The 10163-nt window shown below is 38.1% G+C and overlaps 1 long non-coding RNA gene across 1 annotated transcript; it reads left to right on the forward strand.

The window, feature by feature from the left end:
- The first annotated feature begins 880 nt into the window (after window positions 1-880).
- LOC307053035 lies at window positions 881-7520 on the forward strand. Its single transcript, XR_013810890.1, has 2 exons — window positions 881-1117; window positions 6986-7520. It is a non-coding gene; the product is annotated as an uncharacterized lncRNA (long non-coding RNA).
- The last annotated feature ends 2643 nt before the right edge of the window (window positions 7521-10163 follow it).

Below are 10163 nucleotides of genomic sequence, written 5' to 3' on the forward strand. Positions count from 1 at the left end.
CATCCATAAACATAGATTCTCTTGCTAAGAAACAGTAAGAAAAGTTCAACTCAACTACACATTTTTATAAGCACTATGCATAATTTCTACCCCAGTTTCTTTTAGGTCTAGCTATAAGATTACATGATTATTTTATTGCTTAAATCTGAATAGTAATCTTAAGACCTCTGTAAATATATGGAAGACTTAAATGGAAAAGTAAACTTGCTCATGATGACATGGAAACTCAAAGAAAAAATATTCTTAAAATGTTACTGTGGGTATTTTCTTTCTATGAATAAAGACAGGATTTAATGTTGCTTTGGGTTTTTTTTAAGCTGAATTAAATAAAGATTTGTGAAATAAGTTTAACTTCTTGGAAATTAAGCTTATGTAACAGCTAGAAAGCTTCTACAATTTTAGAATTTTATCATTATTTGTAATTTTAACCTGTGTGTAAACTCAACAATGATCTCTGAGTTTTTTCCTTACTTTGAGTCTACAGTTATCTGTGTTCAAAACTCCTTTCCATTTTTGTAGCTCTCAAATATTTGTAAGTTCTTGCTTCACTCACCCTACCCTTTTTAATCACCTCTATTTGGGTCTTTTAATCTTTCCTCCTAAACCAGTGCACAAGCAGCCAGAGGCAGTGTTAGTGGAATAATGAGAACTTTGCCCCTGAATCTGCAATTAAAATTCTACCCTTTAAATTACTTCCGGGGGTTTGTTGTAGTGGATAAGTCAATAGGCAGCTTTGAAACAAACTATCTGTTTTTTATTTCTGCTGAGGGCAGCATCTCATAAAAGAAAGACGTGTGTAAATGACCAATGGATAAAAACGAATCAGATGATTGCTAGATCCCTATGACTTAAGCTTTGGCATGACTGTAATTACATTTTTAACCCTGGCTGAAATTGAACAGTACCGCCTGCAGAGGGAGAAGGAGTTCAAGGCCAAGGAAGCTGCAGCTCTGGGATCCCACGGCAGTTGCAGCACTGAAGTGGAGAAGCACACCCAGGAGAAGATGACCATCCTTCAGACCTACTTCCGGCCTAACAAGGATGAAGTCCTGGATAACCTCTTGGTCTTTGTCTGTGACATCCGGCCAGAAATCCAAGAGAATTACCGCATAAACGGGTAGGGGAACAACAAAAACGCTGTTCCGTGGATTGGCATTTTAGATGCCTTCATGGAATATGAGGCTTTAGCAATATTGGGTTATATTCTTGTGAAAAGGCATTAAATTATTTCTGTATATTATATAATAGGTCCCTTACCTTTTTGCAGAATAGCAAACGTAACTTCTCTGTACAAACTTAGAGCCTATCCAAAGATTTTATCTTTTTACCTCGTATTTCTTAGAAACTTAACGGGTATATGTTGTCTGTTTTCCTATCCCTTTTGCTCAAGTGGCATATTATGAACACTGACTTTTTCTTTCTTAGATATAGTTTTTAAAAAAACAATTTTCTTAAGAAAGAAAGGGATTAAATTTTTTTTTCCCCTAAATCTTTCTTGAAGGTCAGGGGCTTTATCTATGAAAAAGTAGCAAATAGTTATTTGTAACCTATGTGAACAGCCAGCCTTAAAATAGTCCTTTACAGATAAGAGTTAGAACAATGGGTACTAGTATTGGGCTGCTTTTGGTTTTTCTTATTCAAAATTACTAGATGATAGAATTTAAGAACTTGTTACATGTCACTACTTAGTATACTGATATTGTACTAATAACCATTTAAAAGTCAAAAAAAATATATAAATAAATAAATAGAACATTTAGCACAGAAAAGCTTTAAATGTACTTAAAAACCTTGCATTGGAAAGACCCCAGGATTACGTGGGTTCATAGTTGAGCCTTAGTTGACCTTTAGTTAATTCTCATGTTATTTTAAATGGTCAAAGCCTAGAGCAAAAAGTGGGACTCTCTTCAGTTCATTTTAAGGTTTAATATCAAAGCTTGATATAGTTGATATATTTCATCTAATCTAAGATGCCGACGATGGCAAAATTCACATTATGTACTATGACAAAAATACTTTCTTAGCACTTGGAATTTTTATTTTAAATTTACTCAGATTTAGGCTTATTTTAAAAGATTATCTTCTATCACTCTTGTGCATCATAAAAAAAGGTCTTCATACTCAGAGTCAAGCTTTTCTGAATCACTTTTCAATCCAAAGCTGCTGATGTCTGTGTTTTTCCACAAAATATTGTTCTCCACACCACCAAAGCATTGGTAATACTGCCTTTCCCAAAGGAAGGGTCCATTGCTGTCTCTGGATTGTTTTTTAATTTTTCTCAAACTGCTGACGTTGGCCAGTTTTGATGCCACATCTTTCTTACTCTTGCTGCAAGTGTCAATGGAAGGTTTCAGACAAGTTCACACAGGCACCAGCAACAACAGCTATTGCACAACTTAGGCCTGGCCTATGGCAGTTGTCAGTGGCACCTTGATTTCAGAGATACTAAAGCATGAAACAATATGCATCACAAAACTGGTGAAAAATAATAGTGCAAAACCATAATCTCACATATGGAATACAGGTGCAAACATTTTAGGGTATCAGGCAACCAGAATCCTGCAATGCATCACAGGAATAATGAACAAACACCAGACATTCAAATCTGAGGAGTAGTTGGGTAATTAACAGGAAGAGGAATTGAGTGAAGACAGTCAAGCCATGACTAGAACAGTGCTGGTATCACTTTTTTAGAAAAACAGTACTTGACCAGGGGTCCAGAGACCCAAGTTATAATCTTAATTCGGTCACTGAGCTTCTGTGTGACTTGGACCAGGACATGTCACTCCCTGGTCTTAGTATCCTCAAGTAAAAGAAGGGTCTACCCGAGGCCCTTTCCAGCTCTGATATTCTGGGACCCCATGAGTCTAGGCCAGTGTCTCATCCATGAAGAATCCAGCCCAGGTTTTGTACAGAACTTTGTGTAAGTCAAACCCTTGGTTACTCAGGTAGAAAACTGGTCATGCTGCCCAGTAAATCCTCCTGCTCTTTAATTTCACACAACAGTGCAGAGTGTAACCACAGCTCCAGTGAAAATAAAAAATTACCAGGTTCCCCTCCCAGCTTATTCCAGACAAATATTCATGTCCTGACTCCTTTCTGAACCACCCCCGTAAAAGCCCCAGGAGGCCTCCTGTGCAATAGCCTTCAATGAGAGTCCAAGGCAAGGCACTGAACTTATTTTTATTGCCACCTCAGAGCTTTCTTACATACTCACTCTCTCTTCCTGCAGCTCCTTATTATCCTCTTGATACTTCTTTTATTTAAAATGAATTTACACATATTTATTTACATTTTTATTGTGGAAAAATAGACATAACATAAAACGTACCATTTTAACCATTTTAAGTGTGCGGTTCATTAGCATTAAGTACATTCACATTGTTGTACAAACTTTATTTAATTTTTACATTAAAAAAACCCACATGTCCTTAGTAATAACTTCAAATAGCACCTGAAGGTATCAAATGAAAAATTAAAGTCTCTTAATCGTTTGTTCCAAAAGAAATCACTCTTACGTTTCTTGTGGATACTTCCAGAATTATTTTTAATTTATATATCAGCATATACAGTATGTACAGTACCTATTTTTAAAATATTTATATAAGCAGGTTTTTTTTATTTTTAAACATTTATACACATTGTGCTGCCTTTGCTTTTTCATTTAACAAAATATCTTGGAGCTGTTTCTGTGTCAACACATACACCTCTACCTGAATCCTTTTGTTGTTTTTAAATGTATGATTATAAGATAATTGATTTAACCAGTATCCAATTTTTTAAATTTTATTTATTTTTTTATACAGCAGGTCCTTATTAGTCATCAATTTTATACATATCAGTGTATACATGTCAATCCCAATCTCCCAATTCATCACACCACCCCCACACACCCCCGCCGCTTTCCCCACTTGGTGTCCATACGTTTGTCCTTTACATGTATCTCCATTTCTGCCCTGCAAACCGGTTCATCTGTACCATCTTTCTAGGTTCCACATATATGCGTTAATATATGATATTTGTTTTTCTTGTTCTGACTTACTTCACTCTGTATGACAGTCTCTACTCTGTATGACAGTCTCTAGATCCATCTATGTCTCTACAAATGACCCAATTTTGTTCCTTTTTATGGCTGAGTAACATTCCATTGTATATACGTACCACATCTTCTTTATCCATTTGGCTGTTGATGGGCATTTAGGTTGCTTCCATGACCTGGCTATTGCAAATAGTGCTGCAATGAACATTGAGGTGCATGTGTCTTTTTGAATTATGGTTTTCTCTGGGTATATGCCCAGTAGTGGGATTGCTGGGTCATGGTAATTCTATTTGTAGTTTTTTAAGGAACCTCCATACTGTTATCCATAGTGGCTGTATCAATTTACATTCCCACCAACAGTGTAAGAGGGTTCCCTTTTCTCCACACCCTCTCCAGCATTTGTGGTTTGTAGATTTTCTGATGATGCCCATTCTAACTGGTGTGAGGTGATACCTCATTGTAGTTTTGATTTGCATTTCTCTAATAATTAGTGATGTTGAACAGCTTTTCATGTGCTTCTTGGCCATCTGTATGTCCTCTTTGAGGAAATGTCTATTTAGGTATTCTGCCCATTTTTGGATTGAGTTGTTTGTTTTTTTAATATTGAGCTGCATGAGCTGTTTATATATTTTGAGATTAATCCTTTGTCTGTTGATTTGTTTGCAAATATTTTCTCCCATTCTGAGGGCTGTCTTTTCGTCTTGTTTATGGTTTCCTTTGCTTTGCAAAAGCTTTTAAGTTTCATTAGGTCCCATTTGTTTATTTTTGTTTTTATTTCCATTACTCTAGGAGGTGGATCAAAAAAAGATCTTGCTGTGATTTATGTCAAAGAGTGTTCTTCCTATGTTTTCCTCTAAGAGTTTTATAGTGTCCTGTCTTACATTTAGGTCTCTCATCCATTTTGAGTTTATTTTTGTGTATGGTGTTAAGGAGTGTTTTAATTTCATTCTTTTACATGCAGCTGTCCAGTTTTCCCAGTACCACTTATTGAAGAGACTGTCTTTTCTCCATTGTATATCCTTGCCTCCTTTGTCATAGATTAGTTGACCATAGGTGCATGGGTTTATCTCTGGGCTTTCTATCCTGCTCCATTGATCTATAGTTACGTTTCTGTGCCAGTAACATATTGTCTTGATTACTGTAGCTTTGTAGAATAGTCTGAAGTCAGGGAGTCTGATTCCTCCAGCTCCGTTTTCTTCCCTCAAGACTGGTTTGGCTATTCGGGGTCTTTTGTGTCTCCATACAAATTTTAAGATTTTCTGTTCTAGGTCTGTAAAAAATGCCATTGGAAATTTGATAGGGATTGCATTGAATCTGTGGATTGCTTTGGGTACTATAGTCATTTCCACAGTATTGATTCTTCCAGCCCAAGAACTTGGTATATCTCTCCATCTGTTGGTATCATCTTTAATTTCTTTCCACAGTATCTTATAGTTTTCTGAATAGGTCTTTTGTCTCCCTAGGTAGGTTTTTTCCTAGGTATTTTATTCTTTTTGTTGCAATGGTAAATGGGAGTGTTTCCTTAATTTCTCTTTCTGATTTTTCATCATTAGTGTATAGGAATGCAAGAGATTTCTGTGCATTAATTTTGTATCCTGCAACATTACCAAATTCATTGATTAGCTCTAGTAGTTTTCTGGTGACATCTTTAGGATTCTCTATGTATAGTATCACGTCATCTGCAAACAGTGACAGTTTTACTTCCTCTTTTCCAATTTATATTCCTTTTATTTCTTTTTCTTCTCTGATTGCCGTGGCTAGGACTTCCAAAACTATGTTGAATAATAGTGGTGAGAGTGGACATCCTTGTCTTGTTCCTGATCTTAGAGGAAATGCTTTCAGTTTTTCACCATTGAGAATGATGTTTGCTGTGGGTTTGTCGTATATGACCTTTATTATGTTGAGGTAGGTTCCCTCTATGCCCACTTTCTGGAGAGTTTTTATCATAAACGGGTGTTGAATTTTGTCAAAAGCTTTTTCTACATCTATTGAAATGATCATATGGTTTTTCTCCTTCAGTTTGTTAAAATGGTTTATCACATTGATTGATTTGCATATATTGAAGAATCCTTGCATCGCTGGGATAAATCCCACTTGATCATGGTGTATGATCCTTTTAATGTGTTGTTGCATTCTGTTTGCTGGTATTTTGTTGAGGATTTTTGTATCTATATTCATCAGTGATATTGGTCTATAATTTTCTTTTTTTGTGATACATTTTTCTGGTTTTGGTATCAGGGTGATGGTGGCCTCATAGAATAAGTTTGGGAGTGTTCCTTCTTCTGCAGTTTTTTGGAAGAGTTTGAGAAGGATGGGTGCTAGCTCTTCTCTAAATGTTTGATAGAATTCACCTGTGAAGCCATCTGGTCCTGGACTATTGTTTGTTGGAAGATTTTAAATCATAGTTTCAATTTCATTACTTCTGATTGATCTGTTCATATTTTCTATTTCTTCCTGGTTCAGTCTTGGAAGGTTATACCTTTCTAAGAATTTTTCCATTTCTTCCAACTTGTCCATTTTATTGGCATAGAGTTGTTTGTAGTAGTCTCTTAGGATGCTTTGTATTTCTGCAGTGTCTGTTGTAACTTCTCCTTTTTCATTTCTAATTTTATTGATTTGAGTCCTCTCTCTCTTTTTCTTGATCAGTCTGGCTAATGGTTTATCAATTTTGTTATCTTCTCAAAGAACCAGCTTTTAGTTTTATTGATCTTTGCTACTGTTTTCTTTGTTTCTATTTCATTTATTTCTGCTCTGATCTTTATGATTTCTTTCCTTCTGCTAACTTTGGGTTTTGTTTGTTCTTCTTTCTCTAGTTCCTTTAGGTGTGAGGTTAGATTGTTTATTTGAGATTTTTCTTGTTTCTTGAGGTAAGCTTGTGTAGCTATAAACTTCCCTCTTAGAACTGCTTTTGCTGCATCCCATAGGTTTTGTCTTTTTTTTTTGCAGAACGCAGGCCTGTCACTGTTGTGGCCTCTCCCGTTACGGAGCACAGGCTCCAGACGTGCAGGCTCAGCGGCCATGGCTCACGGGCCCAGCCACTCCGCAGCATGTGGGATCTTCCCAGACCGGGGCACAAACCCATGTCCCCTGCATCGGCAGGCGGACTCTCAACCACTGCGCCACCAGGGAAGCCCCTATACCATAGGTTTTGGATCATTGTGTTTTCACTGTCATTTGTCTCCAGGTATTTTTTTATTTCCTCTTTGATTTCTTCATTGATCTCTTATTTATTTACTAATGTATTGTTTAGCCTTCATGTGTTTGTGTTTTTTACGGTTTTTTTCCCTGTAATTGATTTCTAATCTCATAGCATTGTGGTCAGAAAAGATGCTTGGTATGATTTCAGTTTTGTTAACTTTACTGAGGCTTGATTTGTGACCCAAGATGTGATCTGTCCTGGAGAATGTTCCATGTGCACTTGAGAAGAAAGTGTAATCTGCTGTTTTGGGATGGAATGTCCTATAAATATCAATTAAATCTGTGTGATGTGTTGTGTCATTTAAAGCTTGTGTTTCCTTATTTATTTTCTGTTTGGATGATATGTCCATTGGTGTAAGTGAGGTGTTAAAGTCCCCCAGTATTATTGTGTTACTGTTGATTTCCTCTATTATAGTTGTTAGCAGTTGCCTTATGTATTGAGGTGCTCCTATGTTGGATGCATATATATTTATAATTGTTATATCTTCTTGGATTGATCCCTTCATCATTATGTAGTGTCCTTCCTTGTCTCTTGTAACATTCTTTACTTTAAAGTATATTTTATCTGATATGAGTATTGCTACTCCAGCTTTCTTTTGATTTCCATTTGCATGGAATATCTTTTTCCATCCCCTCACTTTCAGTCTGTATGTGTCCCTAGGTCTGAAACGGGTCTCTTGTAGACAGCATATATACGGGTCTTGGTTTTGTATCCATTCACCAAGCCTGTGTGTTTTGGTTGGAGCATTTAATCCAGTCACGTTTAAGGTAATTATCGATATGTATGTTCCTGTGACCATTTTCTTAATTGTTATGGGTTTGTTTTTGTAGGTCCTTTTCTTCTCTAGTGTTTCCCACTTAGAGAAGTTCCTTTTAGCATTTGTTGTAGAGTTGGTTTGGTGGTGCTGAATTCTCTTAGCTTTTACTTGTTTGTAAAGCTTTTGATTTCTCCGTCATATCTGAATGAGATCCTCGCTGGGTAGAATAATCTTGGTTGTAGGTTCTTCCCTTTCATCACTTTAAGTATATCATGCCACTCCCTTCTGGCTTGTAGAGTTTCTCCTGGGAAATCAGCTGTTCACCTTATGGGATTTCCCTTGTATGTTATTTGTCATTTTTCCCTTGCTGCTTTCAGTAATTTATCTTTGTCTTTAATTTTTGCCAATTTGATTACTATGTGTCTCGGTATGTTTCTCCTTGCGTTTGTCCTGTATGGGAGTCTCTACACTCCGTGGACTTGGGTGGCTATTTCCTTTCCCATGTTAGGGAAGTTTTGACTATAATCTCTTCAAATATTTTCTCCAGTCCTTTCTCTCTCTCTTCTCCTTCTGGGACCCCTAAATGCGAATGTTGTTGCGTTTAATGTTGTCCCAGAGGTCTCTTAGGCTGTCTTCATTTCTTTTCATTCTTTTTTCTTTATTCCGTTATGCAGCAGTGAATTCCACCATTCTGTCTTCCAGGTCACTTATCCACTCTTCTGCCTCAGTTATTCTGCTATTGATTCCTTCTAGTCTATTTTTCATTTCAGTTATTGTGTTGTTTATCTCTGTTCGTTTGTTCTTTAATTCTTCTAGATCTTTGTTAAACATTTCTTGCAACTCCTCGACCTTTGCCTCCATTCTTTTTCCAATGTCCTGGATCATCTTCACTATCATTATTCTGAATTCTTTTTCCTGAAGGTTGCCTATCTCCACTTCATTTAGTTGTTTTTCTGGGGTTTTATCTTGTTCCTTCATCTCGTACATAGCGCTCTGCCTTTTCATCTCGTCTATCTTTCTGTGAATGTGGTTTTTGTTCCACAGGCTGCAGGATTGTAGTTCTTCTTGCTTCTGCTGTCTGTCCTCTGGTGGATGAGGCTATCTGAGAGGCTTATGCAAGTTTCCTGATGGGAGGGACTGTTGGTGGGTAGAGCTGGCTGTTGCTTTGGTGGGCAGTGCTCAGTAAAACTTTAATCTGCTTGTCTGCTGATGGGTGGGGCTCGGTTCCCTCCCTGTTGGTTGTTTGGCCTGAGGTGACCCAACACTGGAGCCTACCTGGGCTCCCTGTTGGGGCCAATGGTGGACTCTGGGAGGGCCCCCGCCAAGGAGTACCTCCCAGTACCTCTGCTGCCAGTGCCCTCATCCCCACAGTGAGACACAGCCACCCCCTGCCTCTGCAGGAGACCCTCCAACACCAGCAGGTAGGTCTGGTTCAGTCTCCTATGGGGTCACTGCTCCTTCCCCTGGGTCCTGATGCGCACACTATTTTGTGTGTCCCCTCCAAGAATGGAGTCTCTCTTTCCCCCAGTCCTGTCGAAGTCCTGCAGTCAAGTCCCGCTAGCCTTCAAAGTCTGATTCTTTAGGAATTCCTACTCCCACTGCCGGACCCCCAGATTGGGATGCCTGACGTGTGGCTCAGAACCTTCATGCCAGTGGGTGGACTTCTGTGGTATAAATGTTCTCCAGTTTGTGAGTCACCCGCCCAGCAGTCATGGGATTTGATTTTATTGTGATTGCGCCCCTCCTACCATCTCATTGTGGCTTCTCCTTTGTCTTTGGATGTGGGGTATCTTTTTTGGTGAATTCCAATGTCTTCCTGTCAATAATTGTTCAGCAGTTAGTTGTGATTCTGGTGTTCTCACAAAAGGGGGTGAGAGCACATCCTTCTACTCCGCCATCTTGAACCAATCTTGGTAGGGTTTTTTTTCACTAATTTATTATTTTAATGTCTGGATGTCAGAACGTGAGACAAGGTTGGCAGGGCTGGAATCTCCAGGGGAGAGTCCATTCCCTTGCCTTTTCCCACTTCTAGAGGTTGCCTGAATTCTTTGCCCTGTGATGCCACATCACTCTGACCTCTCCTTTCATCCTCACATTGTCTTCTCTCACCAGTATCCAATTGATAGCATCATATTGTTTCTAGTTTTTTGTTGCTATTGTTTTTTTTT

Source organism: Hyperoodon ampullatus (assembly GCF_949752795.1).
Source record: "Hyperoodon ampullatus genome assembly, chromosome: 5".
NCBI classification, from domain to species: Eukaryota; Metazoa; Chordata; class Mammalia; order Artiodactyla; family Ziphiidae; genus Hyperoodon; species Hyperoodon ampullatus.